Source organism: Lissotriton helveticus, chromosome 10, assembly GCF_964261635.1.
Source record: "Lissotriton helveticus chromosome 10, aLisHel1.1, whole genome shotgun sequence".
Lineage (NCBI taxonomy): Eukaryota > Metazoa > Chordata > Amphibia > Caudata > Salamandridae > Lissotriton > Lissotriton helveticus.
Window position 1 is genome coordinate 171,374,574 of NC_136071.1, and position 20,305 is coordinate 171,394,878.

Below are 20,305 nucleotides of genomic sequence, written 5' to 3' on the forward strand. Positions count from 1 at the left end.
ATAACCCAATGTCGAATGGCAACATACTGCCATTGTGCAGTGGGAGGGACACCACAATTAGACTGAATTTATGCGAAGACCATAAGGCTATCTTGGTCAAATAGGTCCCCCACCCTCTTACATTGGATTTTGCCACTGTGAGAATGCGGTCCCCTGGAGGGCTGGAGGGAAGTCAGGATTCCCATAATTGGTGTCTGTGGTCATATCGGGTGGAGAGCTTTCCTTGTAAACTGCACCTTGTCTCACGTTCCTACTGTCACCCTAACTATGGGTGCGATATAAACCCCTAGGGGCAGATGTGGCTTGGAGAGCCAGAGCACTTTCCAGATGTGGATCCCAGCTACCGCTTGGTTTATAAAGCACCACTGTTTCTCTGTATGAGGCCTAGACCATTCCACTAGCTATCTGAGTTGCACTGCCTGGTAGTACCACACCAAGTGGGGAATACCTAAGCCACTCTCTGCTGGAGCAAGGGATGCCTGTTTATTTGCCATGCATTCCTACTTACCAGCCCATACGTACAGCTTCAATAAGATGTTGCAGCTTACCAATGACGTGTGGGGTGGTCTGCAGCGGTAATATCTGTGATGAAGCAAAGCTTCGCATTTGCGACTTGCTTTTGTCATGAACCTCGTCCATGTGTAACCAAGTAATAATTTGTACGTCTTACTAACCTTTATTTCATGTTTGAAACGAGGTCAATGAAGCTTGCCTATGTGTATTTCTAATACGATTAATTTGGGTCCTTAAAATGGCCGTTGCTTTGAAATAGCTTCTGCGCATGCGTCAGTCACACTCACGTGTCCTGACGTGTTTGCAGGTTTGGAGGGAAATAGTTGCGCATGCGTAATACATAGCTTTGGCAGTAACGTGGTACTGCTCGTGCCATTGCTCTTGTGCCCGTGTATATGTAGCTAACATTTAGACTGCATAAGTATAATTTTAGTGATAAGTTGAAAGTACAAACCCAATGATGTGTTTTCATAACGTTATTTCTATGTATTAATTTGTTCTCGCTTACTTTTCATGTACCGTGGGAAATGGGGGTCTGACTGAGCCGAAAGCCATCTTGGAGGTCCTTACTGCGCAGGACCGTCCGCCTGGGGAGAAGTCAACCTTGGCTGGTGGAACTCAGCCAGCTGGCAGGGATGGGCAAGATGCTCCTGAGAAACTGACCTGCGAACTCAGCAGGATGGAGTCATGTGTCCCCATTCTGAAACAATGTAAACTTGTCATTGTATTTCCCTGGACTTTCTCATGAGAACCCCAATCTCGCTAGGCGGTACCCAGAGATGCAAAGTAGGCATCCAAATAGTGTGTTCTGATTGGTGTGTTACCCAAATCCTACCTTAGGACCAATCCAAATTGAGGGATTCTGACACTTTGCAACATTGGGGGGTGGTACACCGTCCCCAAACTGTATATCTACCCTGGGTTCACCTAGGGAAATTGTCCGACTTGTCTGGTTTAGCTGACCTGTCACTGACCCATCGCACTCAATAGGTGACTGAAGATACAGAGAGCTGCGGAGCACTCTGTCCGAAATTGACCATAGACTAAGGTTCTACTGAACCTTAAAGTGCTGGCGAAGCACTTTGCTGGGAGTTCGCTGACCCAATCGGGGTCTTGATCGATAGCTGCAGAGAGGGTGGAGCGCAGGCGTTGCTTCCGAACTGCGGGTGCTGGTCCTGTCCTGAGGGTTTCCTGTCCTGTCCTGAGGTCCTGTCCTGATTCCTAATCTGAGGGTTTCCTGTCCTGTCCTGGGTGTCCATTCTGCACCTGCTGTCCACTGAGGGGTGTCCTTCCTTGAGGGTTTCCTGTCCTTAACTGACCCATGGCCAGGGTTTGGTTTCCACACCAGTCTAGGTAAATATTGCTCTAAATCTTTAAACGTGCACCTTTCTATTTTTTTTGCATATGTTGATTTTTCCATGCTTTTGCCGCAATTATTGAAACGTAAAGTCATTTGCATATTTTTATAACGTGTTCCCATGTTCCCCTACCTGTTAGAAATCATATTTTGCATTGCAGTTTGTCATTTCCTGATATGGTCTAGAACGGCCTTTCTTAAACTGTCCAAAGAACTTTTGCCCTAAATGCATAGCGTTTCCTGTTGCATCTCATATTAGCATTTCCATGGTTACCCTGACTTTATTTCTCTATAGTTATGTACTTTTCATTATCTCGATTATCGATTGTCTTATTCTTGTAAATCTAATGATCTCAGAGAACGAACTCTAGATAAAGACTTTAAAACTTCCAGTTGTCCGTGGTCATTTTACAAAAGTATTGAATGTCATTTTGAGTTGTATTTTGCTGCCTTTCCTTTTACAGCTAGCTCCCTGATCCATTGAGGTCATAGGTACCCGTGTCAGTGGATGGTAAGTCGGGTACGCTGAGGAATAACAGTAGGGAATTCACACAAATTGGTAGCAGCCCGTGAAGTCACCCGGTCAATGTATATGGTGAATTGAAATATATGGGCCCGAAGCCGGAAGCGGCGAAATTATTGATTGGGTGACCTCGCGCGCTCTATCAGTTTTTCTGGTAGCAGAGGTATGGTTAGGGACTAGTTAAAGGTTAGGTAGGACTAGTTAGTCTAGTCAAGTCGGTAGCTGCTAGTATATTAATGCTGCTACAAGAGCGGCCGTTCCGAGGGATCTGATCATTCTCTTGAGAATACGCTGCTTCGAAATTTATGAATTGTTTTATCATTGTTGTTCTTGTTCTTATATTGTTATATGTATTAATCCATGCATTTGTAAACCGTCTCGTTCAGTGTTGTCCGAACTCCCCGGGGAATTGAATGGCAAAGTGGTGAATAGAATCCATTTGCCTTGAGGTCGCAGGCTCGAGGAAAGTTAGGTGCAGGTTAGGTACAACCGGGAAGCACTAACTAGGGTTTTTCTGAATACGTGTGTGAATAAATGTTAGTAACGAGGTTCATTGGCAAAATTCCAATAGTGGCGTAACCTAGTAAGGGTCACATCGGAAGAGTAGCAGGTTCATCGGAGCTTGGGTGAAAGCAGAGGGGTCCGCTGGGAAACCTTAGACTCGGATATATCCCGGAGAAGTGGATGAGTTTAGGGAAGTAACAGGTTCACTGATGCTAGAGTGAAGGGTAGGCGGAAGAGATCTACCCGCAGCGTGTGAAAAGTAAATGGAAGTAGTTTACTTGCAGTAAAATAACTCTTTCTCTGTCTAGACACTTGAGCACTGTGGCGAATGTGTATTCGTTGTAAAATAACCAAGCACTAGCACTTTAGAAAGAAAGAAAGTTTCCGTTACCTTGTGAAGGAAGGGAGTCAGTCGCGAAGCGTCTCTGACGTCACTCCGTGCCGCGCTGGGATTGATAGAAGCAGCGGGCGGGTAGCGGGGCTGGAATTGTAAAGGAGGGGTGAAGCGCCGGAGCGTGAGGACTGTCTCACGAAGGGGCCGCGCACCCATTGGTCGAAACTATTTGAACCCGTGCACCCCATTGGTCGCACGGAATTGCAAGGCGCATTCTGATTGGAGGTAACTTTGTAAACAAAGTTAAGCGTAGAAATCGTATGTGGCACTCGTATTGTCCAGAGACTAGACCCGATCCAAGAAACCAAGGGTTTGAAAGGGATCAGTGGAAAGCCAAGAGATACGATATTATGTACGGAACTAAGAGAAAAATGTCCCTTGTAAATAAGGTAAAGAATTACTTCAAAACGGACAAACCGATTAAATCCAGAGAGGGCGTTATTGTCCCACCACCCAATACTCCCGCCTCTTTCATGATGTTTGATCGAGGGTACAATACCTGTGTGTGGTTGGAGAATTGGGTAAAGTACACAAAAGATGACGGAATATTGGCTTTTCCGTTAGACGGTACTTTCAATGGTAGGATTTTATTTAATTTGAGAACCCGAATGAATGAATTGCATCCCAGACCGAGACTAACGCATTATGAGGCATTAGAGGAATGGGAGATTGAGGCTTTTGAAAGAGAGAAACCCCGGATGGACAAAGGTCTGACCAAGTGGTACCCAAGGCTGAAACAAGAGACCAGGGATAAAAAGATGAAACAGTGGAGACAGAGCATGATTGTTGAGGGTCTGTTTCCCATGATGCCAGCGTGTACCCCTTCTGCGGGAGAGAAAAAGACAGAAAAGAGTAAGCATTGGGGAGCTCTTGGGGAGTCAGACGATGAATTATTAGATGACATTTTTACGCGAAGCCCGCCCCCTTATAATGAGGGAGCCCGACCTTCCAGTGCAGGAGAGAATCCCCAGCGTCCATCTATTAAGGAAGAGGACAGATCCCTAAGTAGGGGGGGAGGTGGTCAGGTACTGCCCTATTTTGAGAATCCCGGACCCGCGGAGGTACGAGATATATATCCTAGAGTGCCCGTGAGCCCGGAGGAAAAATATTCCCGTGAAAGAGCCTTTTTCCCCAGACTACTTTATGAAAATGAAGAAAAACCATTAAGTTCAGGAATGCCCTTTTTACAGCCTCCATATGGGGAAGAGCGCAGGTCATTTGGCACAGGAACTTTGTTCCCTAAACCAAATTATGGTGGAGGACCAAGTGAAACGCATCCTACTGCCCCGAGTTTTACCCCTCACCTGACCCCACAGATGATACCTGACCGAACATTAGGAAGAGTACTAGATAAAAGGGAGCAAGAGGCCCTAGCTAGACAGAGAACAGAAATAATTCAGAAAATCTCCCAGTTAAATAACAGTCCTGAGGCTTTGACTATTCCGGTAACGATTGGACCAGTGGTTCCGTTATATGGGAATAATCAGGGAAGTCCAAACCCTCCAGTTATTAACCCAATCATGGCCCCACCAAGGCAGGAGCCCCTACTGATAAACGATCAGTCCAGTGAGTGCGAGTCCGAAGTTGTGTTCTTGGACCTGCCAAACAAACAGACCGGGAAGGGAGTGCAGAAGAGGCATAATCCTTTTAATGCGAAAGAAATTAAATTAGAGTCAACGTCAGGTACTAGGAGTGTCTCTCTGGTAACTCCGGAAGAAATTGAAAATTGGAGTCGTGAATTAGAAAAACAGACTCCGCAAACGAAACCTTTAGACCTCTACAAACTGAGGGTAGAAATAGAGGAATTAATGGCAGGAAATGTGGGATTAGACAGATTAAATACCTACTCTGAAGAAGAGTTGCTGTTTATGTGTAAAAGCCTTACCAGAAGTACCAGGGTGCTCCACGAAAAGTTGACAGACACTGCAGCTAGTATGGGGGTAGATATTTCAAGATCCAAGCCCTTTCAAAAACCCTACAGAGCTGAATTCTCAGACAAAGATATAGAGAACTTCAATGTGTCAGGGAAACAGTTGCAGATTAAAGAGTTGCTAGCAATTTTGCAAAAATGGGGAGACGTGGAAAAATGGAAAAGCAGGTGGGCACGAAAGAAAGATGAGGCTCGATCCAGACAAGCGACCCCTGAGTTCGCTTTGAGAGAAGCAGACAAGCCCGAACAGTTATGCCCCATGCGTGAAGTACCAGGTGGGAGGTATGTGCACGTTCCATGGTCCAGACAGGATATTGTGTCCTTTACTAACGATTTCCCGAAATTGCGCGAAAAGCCAGTTGACTGGTACCGGCAAGTGGAAAGGTTCGTAAAGGTGCAAAAATGCCTGTGGAAAGACCTAGATGGATTTTTCGATATCGTGGTCCCGGTAGATTTATGGACTGAGTGTAAAATAGCAATAGCCTGGCCTAGTGAGGAGTACCCGAGGGACTCTAACACAGGGGAGCCGTCGATTGAAGTGATGAAAAAATACGAACAAGTAAATCCGCATTTGAAAAATAAGGTGCCCGCAAAGGAAACTGATTGGACCCGGATAGATAGAACCACGCAGGAAAGAGACGAGACAGTACACTCCTATTATGAAAGGCTGTTGCAGGTGTTTAAAACATACAGTGGTATAGATAACATCGAGATGAAGGATATGACGCATTTCATTTACAGGTTTGTAAACGGTTTAAGACCCGAAATTTGTCAGTGGATAAAGGATAATAAAATCTGTTGGCATACCAAAAAGGTAGACGAGGTCCTGCGGTACGCAAAGTACTGCGAGGACGAGATGGCAGAAAAGAAAAAGGCCCTCAAAGAGAAGGTTATGTGGGCTCCAGTGAAGCTCGCAGAACAGCAGGAAAAACAGTTGAGTAATATGGCCAAAAACACTCAGAACCAAGGTCCTGGGGGTGGGGGAGGAGGTAAGCCCCGGCCCAAAATGAGCAGGGAAGAAGCTATGAAGAAATTTCCCTGTCACCAGTGCGGAGAAATTGGACACTGGCGTAACGAGTGTCCTTATTTGCCTGACGATAACCCCAAAACACCTGATTTAACTCCACAGACGCAGAAAGAAAGACCAAGAAAGACTCAACCACAGGTAAAAACGATTCAGGTGCCCCGAGCACCAAAGCAAGTGTACAAGGGAAAATCCACGGAGGGGTACGAGGTAGAAGTCTGGGAAAGCAATGAGAACAGAAATGCAGCAACTTCGCAGTATTTGTTAAAAGATACCTTCCTTTGTGATGACCAGTACTGACGGGGCCTGAGAGGGGAGGACGAGGAGTGCGTACTTGGCGCCTCCTTGCCGGTAGACCAGTCTGGACCATACATTGAAGGAAAGGTTGACGGAAATGATGTCACTTTTCTGTTGGACACTGGCGCTACCCGTTCTACTGTGAGAACAGTGGACGTTCCAAACCTACCCCTCTCGGGAGAAGCCATCCAAGTAGTGGGTGTGTCTAATCAATTGATTAGTACTCCTGTTACCGAGCCCATGGAGATCTCAATTGGAAACTTTAAGGAAATGCATAGATTTGTCGTTTGTGACACCAGTCCGGTGAACTTACTGGGACGTGATTTGCTGTGCAAAATGAACTGTACCATCTTTTGCACACCAAAGGGTGTTGAAATTCAGACCCCAGATGAAGATGGCATTTATAAATTAATGTTAATCAGACCTGACTCAGAGATTAAACGAATGACTATGCAAGATTTGCCCAAAGAACTCCAAGAAGCAGTGAAGCCAGAAGTATGGGACTTTACTGGGAAAGATGTAGGGTTAATGAAAAACGTGGACCCCATACAGATAGCAATCAAGGACAATGCAGTATACCCCAATACTAAACCCTACAGGATGAATGCAGAGGTGAGAGCAGGTGTCACTCTGGAAATACAGAAATTGCTAGAAGGAAACATCATACAGGAAGTAATGAGTAGCCCATGTAACTCCCCGATTATGGGAATCAAGAAGCCTAGTGGCAAGTACAGAGTAGTGCAGGACCTACGAAAAGTCAACAAGATAGTGGTTCCCTGCTGCCCTATTGTCCCGAACCCAGCAGTGATTCTGTATCAGATTCCCTGGGATGCTGAGTGGTTCACTGTGATAGACCTATGTCATGCATTCTTTTCCATTCCCTTGCATCCAGATAGCAAATTTCTTTTCTCATTTGCCTTCAATGGTCACGTGTATGTCTGGAACAGGGTCCCTCAAGGGTACACAGAGAGCCCCTCTATCTTTAATCAGATCTTGAAAAAATGTTTGGAAACTTTGGTCTTACCTGGGAACTCTGTCCTAGTGCAATACATTGACGACCTCTTGGTGGCGTCTAAAAGTCATAGGGATTGTGTGATTGACACCGTTGCCCTACTGAATCACCTGAGTGAAAAGGGACATAAAGTGGCCCCTGACAAATTACAGTTCTGTGCAAAATCAGTGAAATATCTGGGGCACCAGATAGAGAAAGGTGTCAGGAAAGTGACATCAGAAAGGGTGAGAATAATTCAAAAGATGCAGTTACCCCGTACTCAGAAAGAGATCAGAATGTTCCTGGGAGTGATAGGATACTGCAGGCAATGGATTCTGGGGTTTGCAGTCCTAGCTAGGCCCTTGATAAAAATGACCAAGAGAGGAACACCGGATATTGTACAATGGGATGATGAAAGCTTAACAGCCTTCACAAAACTACGGGATTGTCTGTGTACAGCCCCTGCGTTAGGAATGCCAGACTATTCCAAGGAATTTGCCCTATTCTGTGACACTCGCGATAATTGCGCGTTGTCAGTCCTGACACAAGAACATGGCACAACCAGAAGGCCTGTGGCATATTTCTCTGCCACCCTGGATCCAGTGGCTGCTGGATTACCAGGTTGTCTGAAAGCAGTAGCTGCTACCTGCGCAAGTTTAGAGCAGAGTGAGTCCATTGTCATGGGACATCCTGTAACTGTGTATGTTCCACATGGAGTGGTAATTTTACTGACCAGGACGAAGACTCAGTATCTCACCCCTAGTCGGCTGACTAAATACGAGAGGATTCTTGTGGGTGCTGCAAATGTAAACATTGTTAGGTGCAGTATTCTGAACCCCGCCACTTTGCTCCCCGACCCAATGGATATGGAAGGTGGGGTGGATGATGAGCATAATTGTATTGATCTAACAGAATTCAGCACCAAACCACGCCCAGACATTAAAGAAACCCCGTTGCCTGTGCATGACAAGGAATTATTTGTGGATGGTTCATGTCTAAGACATGAACAAGGAGGCCTGAGTGCTGCCTATGCGGTGGTCTCCTTAACCAAAATTGAAGAAGCAGGTTATCTATTTGACGTAAAGTCTGCACAAGTAGCCGAATTGATCGCTATGATAAAAGCTTGCAAAATTGGGAAAAACCTAAGCATAACAGTGTATACTGACAGTCAGTACTGTTATGGGGTTGTGCATGCCTTTGGCCAGTTGTGGCTACAGAGGGAGTTCCTGACTTCATCAGGTACCCCTATTCGAAATGGAAAAGTTGTTCAAGACCTTTTAGAGGCAATCCAGTTACCAAAGGAACTGGCAGTGGTAAAATGTGTTGCTCATAAGAAGGGCATGGACACTGTATCACTGGGAAATGATTTTGCTGATCGAGTGGCCCAATGGTGCGCCAGAGATCGGTATATCATAAATCCAAAACGAGGGGGGCCCGGAACCAGCTGCCAACTTCAAGTGTTTGAAGAAGTGCCTACATGGGATGAAGTGAAAGAGTGGCAGCAGGCGGCACCTTGGCAAGAGAGAGAGAAGTGGAAGGAAGATGGGTGTAGACCAAGACGTGCGGATGGTGTCATCTTGGGCCCAACTGGTATGCCTGTGTTACCTAGACACTTACTTAGCACAATGGCGAGATTGATACATGAAGGATCACACATTGGTAGGGACGCCATGATTCTAGTGTTCCAACAGACTTGGTACAGTAAAAAGTTCAGGAAAGTAGCAGAGTCCCTCTGCCAGAGGTGCCTGCCATGTCAAAGGATGAACGCAGGCAAAAGAACTGCGGTGGAACTGGGAAAAATTGGAAGGTCAGGGGGTCCCTTTGTAAGAATACAGGTTGATTTTATCACCATGCCACGTTGTGAAGGGAAGCGATATGTCCTTGTCATGGTCTGTTTATTTTCGAAGTGGGTGGAAGCTTTCCCTACTCCCCAAAATGACGCAATGACAGTAGCTAAGTGTTTACTGAAAGAACTGATACCTAGGTTCGGGGTTCCAGTCACTATTGAATCAGATAGAGGCCGACATTTTCAGAATGATGTAATCGACGAACTCTGTAAGGCCTTTGGAATCACACAAAAGCTTCACTGTGCATACCGTCCAGAGGCTTCTGGAATAGTGGAACAAATAAATGGAACTATCAAAAACAGACTAGCAAAACTGTGTGATGCATCTGGCATGACCTGGGTGAAGGCCCTGCCCTTGGTCCTGATGGGACTCCGAAGTGTTCCTGACCGCAAGACAGGCCTAAGTCCCCATGAAATCCTGATGGGAAGAGTGATGAGACAAGCATGGGTACCAGGAAGCAAACTGTTGAGTATTACTGATGATTTGGTGCTTGAATACTGCAAGAGATTAGGTGACCAAGTGCGTTCTATCTCTCGCCAGATCGGAGAAGACGCCATCCTCAATCCAACGACTCCTCTCCACAAACTGGTCCCGGGGGACTGGGTCAAGATAAAGAAGCATACTCGGAAGAGCTGCCTGGAGCCAAGGTGGGGAGAGAAGCGTCAGGTGATCCTGGTAATAACCACAGCAGTAAAGTGTGCAGGGGTTCCACATTGGATACACGCCAGCCACACCCAGAAGGTATTACCAGACGAAGAGCCTGAAGAAGAAGGGCGTCCAGCAGAGGACTCTGCAGGAGCCAGACCAGAAGTAGCTGACGACGTACAGCCCAGTACCAGTCAAGCTGCAGGATCAGCAGACGTTGGCCCAGGAATAGTTGATAACGAACTACCAAGAGCCCAGCCTGCTGAAGGGGTCCAAGAAGCTGAGCCAGAAGTAGCTGAAGACGAGCTGCCAAGCATATGGCCAGAGGAGTGGATACCATTGATTGACCTCACCGAAGACCCCATCAGAACAAGCGAACGACTTTGGGAAGGTAGAGAGTGGACTAGAGAGGAAAAGCAAGGCACAGGCGAAGAACCTCAGGATCTTGAGATTCACATCAAAACTGAGGAAGGAGAAGGTCAGACAGGGACAGAACAAGTGATTGATACTCCTCCACTGACTCCTGATGTCGGGAAGGGACAGACTAGACATAGCGTAATAGTTCGAGCAGAAGAAAGTCCAGAGATCGAAGTGCTTGAACAGGATCAGATAGGATTAGAAGAACGTGTTCAGGAAACAGAAACAGAGACATTTGAAAAACAAACACAAAACTGTCCTGAACAAGGCCAGATTAGTAACCAGGCAGAAGAAATAGATGCTAGCCCTGGAACTAGTCAGATAGAAGGGGAAGAAACTGAAACAGAATTGCCACCGACTAATGAAAACAAGAGGGCAAGAGAAGAAAATGAAGTCCAAGTGCCAACTAAAAGACTTAAGAAAAGAAAGCACATTGAGCCTGGATTTGTCAAGAAATTGAGGCTAAGGATAAAAACGGTGGAAGAAAAACGTGCAGAAGAAAGGAGAAGTGCTCGCATAGCTGAGCAACAAGAAGGTACCTCCAAAAGAAGGAGTGATCGAATAAAGAGACAAAACAAAAAGTACAAGTCTCCTGAATGGACGCTCGTTTTGGAGGAATTTGAAGATCTTGATCTAACTGACGAGAGCGACGGAGAACCCGTCCCTGAGTACTCTGCCGAAGAAGAAGACGAGCCACCGTGAATTTGCACAAAGTAAGCTACTTGTGTAAAGACACAAAGAGGGGTCGAGAAACTTCTTCTGAGCCAAAATGTCTGATTCAAGCGTGAGTGGTAGACCTAGTCGCAGTTGTTGCAAAACATGCTGCAAGGTATGTGTATGTAGTATAGTTATACTGATATTAGTTTGGATAGGACTAACAGTGTTCATTCCCTTTGCAGTGAGCAAAAATACTAATATTTACCCTACTGAAATTGTAAATACTGACAGTGAGGAGCTGACAACACAGACTGTAGCAAGACATGAGAGAGCACTGAAACAAACAAAACAAGACTTAGAAGCATCAGATGAGGGAGGACTACATTATCATGGAGTTAAGAACAAGACACACTTAAATGTTTTCGCAAACTTGTTAATACACTATGTAGAGACTATGGAAATTGAAGATTGCTATGTCTGCATGAAGCTACCTACCTCTGTAGCTGAAGGCGTGACATACCATCACCTGCCCTTGACATATGGAATCTCCTGTAGCATTTTAGCCAGCTTATTTTACAAAAGAGGACCGTTACAGTACTATTATTCTAACAATGACGTGATCTTTTCTGAACTTCCTATACGTGGGAACTTGAATCCTGTACATACCAAAAGTGACGTTACTCGCTATATGGGCGAATACTTTCTGACTATAGGTAATATCGACATAGGTGACGCACACAGAGATAACTTGACTTGTTCTTTGCGTGAGCAGGAAAAGATGTTCCTGAACATGGCAGAGAAAAGGAGAATAAAAATACAAAGAAAGGCAGATGACGAAATACAGAAAAGGCCAAGATGGGCAGAGAACATGGAAGGCACCTCAACTGGTGGGGCGGGTCCTGCTCTGTTGCTGGATTTTGAAAAGAAAGGCAAGCTATGTCTTCACCGCGAGAAGACTAGCTATTATAATAACATTTTCATTGGTTCCAGTGAATGCGAACATAATTACAAGGTAATTGGAGGTTGGGGTTTCAAAAATGGGTCAGAGCCTGTGTTTCCTGGAATTTATTATATTTGTGGGGACAAGGCTTATTTCAAATTGCCGGATCACTGGTATGGAAGCTGCTATTTCGGCATAGTCTTCCCGAAAATATACCATGTGAATGGAGTTGCTGGAAGCAGTGAAAATACTAATGGCTTAGTGCGTAGTAAAAGAGAAAGCGTAGGTGAAATAATGGGTAGTATTTTCAGTGCACTGATACCTGGAGTGGGAGTGGTTCTGAACACTCACAGAATTTGCAAATTGTCCACCATAGTGGATGTGTTGTCTACTGACACAGCTCATGGATTTCTGCTGGTCAATACCGAAATGGTTGCGATCAGATCAATGGTTTTGCAGAACAGACTTGCTCTTGACACCTTATTAGCAAAAGAGGGCGGAGTCTGCCGGATGTTGAAGGCGCAACATTGTTGCACTTATATTCCGGACAAAAGTGTACAGCTCAAAAAATATGTGAAAAACATTACTAATTTGGAAAGGGAACTCAAACCACTCGAGGTTGACAGTGCCTGGAAGAGACTGGTAGATGGTCTCTCAAATGTAGGTCATTGGCTTGCTAGCTTAGGTAAAAGCTTATTGTTTAAGGTACTGATGCCAATTGGAATTATAGGTCTCATCCTATTCTTCATATTTGTCTGTTGCAAATGCCGTAAGCACACCAGAAAGCATCAAGTGAATGCGAGAGGAGTGAAACGAAGTGTGGATGAGCTTGAATTGGAGGAGATAAATAATCAGATATACAAAAGGGTGAAGAATTCTCACCCTACCAAAAATAAGAAAGAGAAGCTGAATCGTTTGCTGGAAGAGATAGAACTGTATAAAGTGTGAGAAGTTGGCATCTGGTTCCATTTATTTTGTGATGATAGTAAATATCATCAAAGAGGGGATTGATGAAGCAAAGCTTCGCATTTGCGACTTGCTTTTGTCATGAACCTCGTCCATGTGTAACCAAGTAATAATTTGTACGTCTTACTAACCTTTATTTCATGTTTGAAACGAGGTCAATGAAGCTTGCCTATGTGTATTTCTAATACGATTAATTTGGGTCCTTAAAATGGCCGTTGCTTTGAAATAGCTTCTGCGCATGCGTCAGTCACACTCACGTGTCCTGACGTGTTTGCAGGTTTGGAGGGAAATAGTTGTGCATGCGTAATACATAGCTTTGGCAGTAACGTGGTACTGCTCGTGCCATTGCTCTTGTGCCCGTGTATATGTAGCTAACATTTAGACTGCATAAGTATAATTTTAGTGATAAGTTGAAAGTACAAACCCAATGATGTGTTTTCATAACGTTATTTCTATGTATTAATTTGTTCTCGCTTACTTTTCATGTACCGTGGGAAATGGGGGTCTGACTGAGCCGAAAGCCATCTTGGAGGTCCTTACTGCGCAGGACCGTCCGCCTGGGGAGAAGTCAACCTTGGCTGGTGGAACTCAGCCAGCTGGCAGGGATGGGCAAGATGCTCCTGAGAAACTGACCTGCGAACTCAGCAGGATGGAGTCATGTGTCCCCATTCTGAAACAATGTAAACTTGTCATTGTATTTCCCTGGACTTTCTCATGAGAACCCCAATCTCGCTAGGCGGTACCCAGAGATGCAAAGTAGGCATCCAAATAGTGTGTTCTGATTGGTGTGTTACCCAAATCCTACCTTAGGACCAATCCAAATTGAGGGATTCTGACACTTTGCAACATTGGGGGGTGGTACACCGTCCCCAAACTGTATATCTACCCTGGGTTCACCTAGGGAAATTGTCCGACTTGTCTGGTTTAGCTGACCTGTCACTGACCCATCGCACTCAATAGGTGACTGAAGATACAGAGAGCTGCGGAGCACTCTGTCCGAAATTGACCATAGACTAAGGTTCTACTGAACCTTAAAGTGCTGGCGAAGCACTTTGCTGGGAGTTCGCTGACCCAATCGGGGTCTTGATCGATAGCTGCAGAGAGGGTGGAGCGCAGGCGTTGCTTCCGAACTGCGGGTGCTGGTCCTGTCCTGAGGGTTTCCTGTCCTGTCCTGAGGTCCTGTCCTGATTCCTAATCTGAGGGTTTCCTGTCCTGTCCTGGGTGTCCATTCTGCACCTGCTGTCCACTGAGGGGTGTCCTTCCTTGAGGGTTTCCTGTCCTTAACTGACCCATGGCCAGGGTTTGGTTTCCACACCAGTCTAGGTAAATATTGCTCTAAATCTTTAAACGTGCACCTTTCTATTTTTTTTGCATATGTTGATTTTTCCATGCTTTTGCCGCAATTATTGAAACGTAAAGTCATTTGCATATTTTTATAACGTGTTCCCATGTTCCCCTACCTGTTAGAAATCATATTTTGCATTGCAGTTTGTCATTTCCTGATATGGTCTAGAACGGCCTTTCTTAAACTGTCCAAAGAACTTTTGCCCTAAATGCATAGCGTTTCCTGTTGCATCTCATATTAGCATTTCCATGGTTACCCTGACTTTATTTCTCTATAGTTATGTACTTTTCATTATCTCGATTATCGATTGTCTTATTCTTGTAAATCTAATGATCTCAGAGAACGAACTCTAGATAAAGACTTTAAAACTTCCAGTTGTCCGTGGTCATTTTACAAAAGTATTGAATGTCATTTTGAGTTGTATTTTGCTGCCTTTCCTTTTACAGCTAGCTCCCTGATCCATTGTGGTCATAGGTACCCGTGTCAGTGGATGGTAAGTCGGGTACGCTGAGGAATAACAGTAGGGAATTCACACAAATTGGTAGCAGCCCGTGAAGTCACCCGGTCAATGTATATGGTGAATTGAAATATATGGGCCCGAAGCCGGAAGCGGCGAAATTATTGATTGGGTGACCTCGCGCGCTCTATCAGTTTTTCTGGTAGCAGAGGTATGGTTAGGGACTAGTTAAAGGTTAGGTAGGACTAGTTAGTCTAGTCAAGTCGGTAGCTGCTAGTATATTAATGCTGCTACAAGAGCGGCCGTTCCGAGGGATCTGATCATTCTCTTGAGAATACGCTGCTTCGAAATTTATGAATTGTTTTATCATTGTTGTTCTTGTTCTTATATTGTTATATGTATTAATCCATGCATTTGTAAACCGTCTCGTTCAGTGTTGTCCGAACTCCCCGGGGAATTGAATGGCAAAGTGGTGAATAGAATCCATTTGCCTTGAGGTCGCAGGCTCGAGGAAAGTTAGGTGCAGGTTAGGTACAACCGGGAAGCACTAACTAGGGTTTTTCTGAATACGTGTGTGAATAAATGTTAGTAACGAGGTTCATTGGCAAAATTCCAATAGTGGCGTAACCTAGTAAGGGTCACATCGGAAGAGTAGCAGGTTCATCGGAGCTTGGGTGAAAGCAGAGGGGTCCGCTGGGAAACCTTAGACTCGGATATATCCCGGAGAAGTGGATGAGTTTAGGGAAGTAACAGGTTCACTGATGCTAGAGTGAAGGGTAGGCGGAAGAGATCTACCCGCAGCGTGTGAAAAGTAAATGGAAGTAGTTTACTTGCAGTAAAATAACTCTTTCTCTGTCTAGACACTTGAGCACTGTGGCGAATGTGTATTCGTTGTAAAATAACCAAGCACTAGCACTTTAGAAAGAAAGAAAGTTTCCGTTACCTTGTGAAGGAAGGGAGTCAGTCGCGAAGCGTCTCTGACGTCACTCCGTGCCGCGCTGGGATTGATAGAAGCAGCGGGCGGGTAGCGGGGCTGGAATTGTAAAGGAGGGGTGAAGCGCCGGAGCGTGAGGACTGTCTCACGAAGGGGCCGCGCACCCATTGGTCGAAACTATTTGAACCCGTGCACCCCATTGGTCGCACGGAATTGCAAGGCGCATTCTGATTGGAGGTAACTTTGTAAACAAAGTTAAGCGTAGAAATCGTATGTGGCACTCGTATTGTCCAGAGACTAGACCCGATCCAAGAAACCAAGGGTTTGAAAGGGATCAGTGGAAAGCCAAGAGATACGATATTATGTACGGAACTAAGAGAAAAATGTCCCTTGTAAATAAGGTAAAGAATTACTTCAAAACGGACAAACCGATTAAATCCAGAGAGGGCGTTATTGTCCCACCACCCAATACTCCCGCCTCTTTCATGATGTTTGATCGAGGGTACAATACCTGTGTGTGGTTGGAGAATTGGGTAAAGTACACAAAAGATGACGGAATATTGGCTTTTCCGTTAGACGGTACTTTCAATGGTAGGATTTTATTTAATTTGAGAACCCGAATGAATGAATTGCATCCCAGACCGAGACTAACGCATTATGAGGCATTAGAGGAATGGGAGATTGAGGCTTTTGAAAGAGAGAAACCCCGGATGGACAAAGGTCTGACCAAGTGGTACCCAAGGCTGAAACAAGAGACCAGGGATAAAAAGATGAAACAGTGGAGACAGAGCATGATTGTTGAGGGTCTGTTTCCCATGATGCCAGCGTGTACCCCTTCTGCGGGAGAGAAAAAGACAGAAAAGAGTAAGCATTGGGGAGCTCTTGGGGAGTCAGACGATGAATTATTAGATGACATTTTTACGCGAAGCCCGCCCCCTTATAATGAGGGAGCCCGACCTTCCAGTGCAGGAGAGAATCCCCAGCGTCCATCTATTAAGGAAGAGGACAGATCCCTAAGTAGGGGGGGAGGTGGTCAGGTACTGCCCTATTTTGAGAATCCCGGACCCGCGGAGGTACGAGATATATATCCTAGAGTGCCCGTGAGCCCGGAGGAAAAATATTCCCGTGAAAGAGCCTTTTTCCCCAGACTACTTTATGAAAATGAAGAAAAACCATTAAGTTCAGGAATGCCCTTTTTACAGCCTCCATATGGGGAAGAGCGCAGGTCATTTGGCACAGGAACTTTGTTCCCTAAACCAAATTATGGTGGAGGACCAAGTGAAACGCATCCTACTGCCCCGAGTTTTACCCCTCACCTGACCCCACAGATGATACCTGACCGAACATTAGGAAGAGTACTAGATGAAAGGGAGCAAGAGGCCCTAGCTAGACAGAGAACAGAAATAATTCAGAAAATCTCCCAGTTAAATAACAGTCCTGAGGCTTTGACTATTCCGGTAACGATTGGACCAGTGGTTCCGTTATATGGGAATAATCAGGGAAGTCCAAACCCTCCAGTTATTAACCCAATCATGGCCCCACCAAGGCAGGAGCCCCTACTGATAGACGATCAGTCCAGTGAGTGCGAGTCCGAAGTTGTGTTCTTGGACCTGCCAAACAAACAGACCGGGAAGGGAGTGCAGAAGAGGCATAATCCTTTTAATGCGAAAGAAATTAAATTAGAGTCAACGTCAGGTACTAGGAGTGTCTCTCTGGTAACTCCGGAAGAAATTGAAAATTGGAGTCGTGAATTAGAAAAACAGACTCCGCAAACGAAACCTTTAGACCTCTACAAACTGAGGGTAGAAATAGAGGAATTAATGGCAGGAAATGTGGGATTAGACAGATTAAATACCTACTCTGAAGAAGAGTTGCTGTTTATGTGTAAAAGCCTTACCAGAAGTACCAGGGTGCTCCACGAAAAGTTGACAGACACTGCAGCTAGTATGGGGGTAGATATTTCAAGATCCAAGCCCTTTCAAAAACCCTACAGTGCTGAATTCTCAGACAAAGATATAGAGAACTTCAATGTGTCAGGGAAACAGTTGCAGATTAAAGAGTTGCTAGCAATTTTGCAAAAATGGGGAGACGTGGAAAAATGGAAAAGCAGGTGGGCACGAAAGAAAGATGAGGCTCGATCCAGACAAGCGACCCCTGAGTTCGCTTTGAGAGAAGCAGACAAGCCCGAACAGTTATGCCCCATGCGTGAAGTACCAGGTGGGAGGTATGTGCACGTTCCATGGTCCAGACAGGATATTGTGTCCTTTACTAACGATTTCCCGAAATTGCGCGAAAAGCCAGTTGACTGGTACCGGCAAGTGGAAAGGTTCGTAAAGGTGCAAAAATGCCTGTGGAAAGACCTAGATGGATTTTTCGATATCGTGGTCCCGGTAGATTTATGGACTGAGTGTAAAATAGCAATAGCCTGGCCTAGTGAGGAGTACCCGAGGGACTCTAACACAGGGGAGCCGTCGATTGAAGTGATGAAAAAATACGAACAAGTAAATCCGCATTTGAAAAATAAGGTGCCCGCAAAGGAAACTGATTGGACCCGGATAGATAGAACCACGCAGGAAAGAGACGAGACAGTACACTCCTATTATGAAAGGCTGTTGCAGGTGTTTAAAACATACAGTGGTATAGATAACATCGAGATGAAGGATATGACGCATTTCATTTACAGGTTTGTAAACGGTTTAAGACCCGAAATTTGTCAGTGGATAAAGGATAATAAAATCTGTTGGCATACCAAAAAGGTAGACGAGGTCCTGCGGTACGCAAAGTACTGCGAGGACGAGATGGCAGAAAAGAAAAAGGCCCTCAAAGAGAAGGTTATGTGGGCTCCAGTGAAGCTCGCAGAACAGCAGGAAAAACAGTTGAGTAATATGGCCAAAAACACTCAGAACCAAGGTCCTGGGGGTGGGGGAGGAGGTAAGCCCCGGCCCAAAATGAGCAGGGAAGAAGCTATGAAGAAATTTCCCTGTCACCAGTGCGGAGAAATTGGACACTGGCGTAACGAGTGTCCTTATTTGCCTGACGATAACCCCAAAACACCTGATTTAACTCCACAGACGCAGAAAGAAAGACCAAGAAAGACTCAACCACAGGTAAAAACGATTCAGGTGCCCCGAGCACCAAAGCAAGTGTACAAGGGAAAATCCACGGAGGGGTACGAGGTAGAAGTCTGGGAAAGCAATGAGAACAGAAATGCAGCAACTTCGCAGTATTTGTTAAAAGATACCTTCCTTTGTGATGACCAGTACTGACGGGGCCTGAGAGGGGAGGACGAGGAGTGCGTACTTGGCGCCTCCTTGCCGGTAGACCAGTCTGGACCATACATTGAAGGAAAGGTTGACGGAAATGATGTCACTTTTCTGTTGGACACTGGCGCTACCCGTTCTACTGTGAGAACAGTGGACGTTCCAAACCTACCCCTCTCGGGAGAAGCCATCCAAGTAGTGGGTGTGTCTAATCAATTGATTAGTACTCCTGTTACCGAGCCCATGGAGATCTCAATTGGAAACTTTAAGGAAATGCATAGATTTGTCGTTTGTGACACCAGTCCGGTGAACTTACTGGGACGTGATTTGCTGTGCAAAATGAACTGTACCATCTTTTGCACACCAAAAGGTGTTGAAATTCAGACCCCAGATGAAGATGGCATTTATAAATTAATGTTAATCAGACCTGACTCAGAGATTAAACGAATGACTATGCAAGATTTGCCCAAAGAACTCCAAGAAGCAGTGAAGCCAGAAGTATGGGACTTTACTGGGAAAGATGTAGGGTTAATGAAAAACGTGGACCCCATACAGATAGCAATCAAGGACAATGCAGTATACCCCAATACTAAACCCTACAGGATGAATGCAGAGGTGAGAGCAGGTGTCACTCTGGAAATACAGAAATTGCTAGAAGGAAACATCATACAGGAAGTAATGAGTAGCCCATGTAACTCCCCGATTATGGGAATCAAGAAGCCTAGTGGCAAGTACAGAGTAGTGCAGGACCTACGAAAAGTCAACAAGATAGTGGTTCCCTGCTGCCCTATTGTCCCGAACCCAGCAGTGATTCTGTATCAGATTCCCTGGGATGCTGAGTGGTTCACTGTGATAGACCTATGTCATGCATTCTTTTCCATTCCCTTGCATCCAGATAGCAAATTTCTTTTCTCATTTGCCTTCAATGGTCACGTGTATGTCTGGAACAGGGTCCCTCAAGGGTACACAGAGAGCCCCTCTATCTTTAATCAGATCTTGAAAAAATGTTTGGAAACTTTGGTCTTACCTGGGAACTCTGTCCTAGTGCAATACATTGACGACCTCTTGGTGGCGTCTAAAAGTCATAGGGATTGTGTGATTGACACCGTTGCCCTACTGAATCACCTGAGTGAAAAGGGACATAAAGTGGCCCCTGACAAATTACAGTTCTGTGCAAAATCAGTGAAATATCTGGGGCACCAGATAGAGAAAGGTGTCAGGAAAGTGACATCAGAAAGGGTGAGAATAATTCAAAAGATGCAGTTACCCCGTACTCAGAAAGAGATCAGAATGTTCCTGGGAGT